The following is a 2,500-nucleotide window of genomic DNA, read 5'->3' on the forward strand; positions in this document are numbered from 1 at the left end:
ATAATTGTCATCTAAAAGCGTACGCCTTGATCGCAGGTTGTCGAGGCTTTTTACAGTGCGTCTAAAATTACCCGCCAAGTGTGGGCTACTTTATAGCCCCGAGCTGAAAGAAGCAAGTGTGAATTTGTTTACGGGAACAGTTCCCTACAACAAACTTCATTAATTGCTGCTCGCTCATGCACTGTATTTTATGCGTTTAGTCAGAATGTCATCATAAAGAACGCCCCTGTGTAAATACACTCGGTGTGAAGTCTGAAAACAACGTTGCAGTTATGGCTTTTTGGAGACACACTAATGAACAGATTTTATTTTTAAAAGTTAACCAAGGTCCCACTGTACTTTTGCTTATAAACAATACTGCTTACAAAGGCAAATTAGTTTTATAATTTTATTTGTGTAGGTCAAAAACCTTGTTGTCATGCCTGGTATATGTGTCTCCATTATGTCTTTACAAGTGCGCTCGTCCGAACTTGCACACACACACACACTATATATATATATATATATATATATATATATATATATATATATATATATATATATATATATATATATAATATATATATATACTGTATATATATTGTGTATGCAGACATCATAAAAGCTAACACGTGATGAGCATAAGATATGTGTTATAGGCACTGCTCAGAATAGCTGTTATAGCAGCCAGAGTGTGTCTTTTTAACAATGCCCCCCCCTCTCTCTCTCTCTCTCTCTCTCTCTCTCTCTCTCTCTCTCTCTCTCTCCTCTCTCTCTCTCTCTCTCTCTCTCTCTCTCTCAATTTCCCCTTCGGGGCTGTAATACATATGTATATACTGTATACAGTATATACACATACACTACACATATATATACATGTGTGTGTAGGTGTGTATTCGTGTTTGTGTGTGAATGTGTGTAGGCATATGTACGTGCATACGTTTTGTGTGGCTCTTATCCAAGAAATAGAACGTCTCTCCGTCTCAGTATTGTTTTTCTGTTAAATGACAGTAGTTTGTTGACACAACCAAAACCTACCCGAGATGTTTATAATCAGATAAAAAGTCCTTTTGAAAGTGTTATTACTAAGGAATCAAAGGTTTTCCCTCTTTGATAAATGGTTCAATTGTTACTTCAGACTTGGATCAATTCCATTTAAGGTCGCCAACCTTTACTTTATTTACAGCATGTTACTTCTTTGGATGGTAATACCAAGAGATATTCTATACTTAAGTTATTTTGGTCCTTTCTACAAAGAGATATTCTTTACTTAAGCAATTTAGGTCTTTGCTATCAATAGATATTCCTTACTTAGGTAATTTAGGTCATTGCTATCAAGAGATATTCTTTACTTGGGTAATTTAGGTCATTGCTATCGAGAGATATTCTTTACTTAGGTGATTTAGGTCATTGCTATTAAGAGATATTCTTTACTTGGGTGATTTAGGTCATTGCTATCGAGAGATATTCTTTACTTTAGTAATTTAGGTCATTGCTATCAAGAGATATTCTTTACTTAGGTAATTTGGGTCATTGCTATCAAGAGATATTCTGTACTTAAAGCAATTTAGGTGCTATCAAGAGATATTCTTTACTTGAGTAATCTAGGCCATTGCTATCAAGAGATATTCTTTACTTGCGCAATTTGGGTGCTATCAAGAGATATTCTTTACTTACGCAATTTAGTTGCTATCAAGAGATATTCTTTACTTGAGCAATTTAGGTCATTGCTATCAAGATATATTCTTTACTTAAACAATATAGGTCATTGCTATCAAGAGATATTCTTTACTTAAGTAATTTAAGTCATTGCTATCAAGAGATATTCTTTACTTAGGTAAGTCAGGTCATTGCTACACAGGTATTCTTTTCTTACTTAATTTAGGTCTTTGCTATCAAGAGATGTTCTTTACTTACGCAATTTAGGTCATTGCTATCAAGAGATATTCGTTACTTAGGTAATTTAGGTCACTGCTATCAAGAGATATTCTTTACCTACACAATTTAGGTGCTATCAATAGATATTCTTTACTTAAGTAATCTAGGCCATTGCTATCAAGAGAGATTCTTTATTTATGCAATATATGTCATTGCTGTCAAGTATCAAGAGAATCTTTACTTACGCAGTATAGGTCATTGATATCACTAGACATTCTTGACTTACGTGCTATAGGTAATTGCTATCAAGAGATATGGTTTACTTATGCAATTTAGGTTATTGCTATCAAGAGATATTCTTTACCTACGTAATTTCGGTCGTTGCTACCAAGATATATTCTTTACCTACGTAAATTTGGCCATTCTTATCAAGAGATTTTCTTTAGTAATATAATTTTGTTCATTGCTACAAAGAGTTATTCTTTACTTACGTAATTCGGTGCAAATAGATATTCTACAGTTACCTAATTCAGGTAATTGCTATCAAGAAATAATCTTAACTTACGCAATTTTGGTCACTTACCAAGAGATATTCTATACTTAGGTAGTTTTGGGCAGTGCTGCCAAAACATTTTCTAGCTGT

The 2,500-nt window shown here is 33.7% G+C and overlaps 1 protein-coding gene across 6 annotated transcripts in view; it reads left to right on the forward strand.

Moving 5' to 3' along the window:
• Window positions 1-2,500, forward strand: part of LOC137656889 (ATP-sensitive inward rectifier potassium channel 12-like) — a 459,802-nt gene that overhangs the window by 78,230 nt on the left and 379,072 nt on the right. The gene's annotated exons all lie outside the window — the stretch shown is intronic.

Source organism: Palaemon carinicauda, chromosome 17 (assembly GCF_036898095.1).
Source record: "Palaemon carinicauda isolate YSFRI2023 chromosome 17, ASM3689809v2, whole genome shotgun sequence".
NCBI classification, from domain to species: Eukaryota; Metazoa; Arthropoda; class Malacostraca; order Decapoda; family Palaemonidae; genus Palaemon; species Palaemon carinicauda.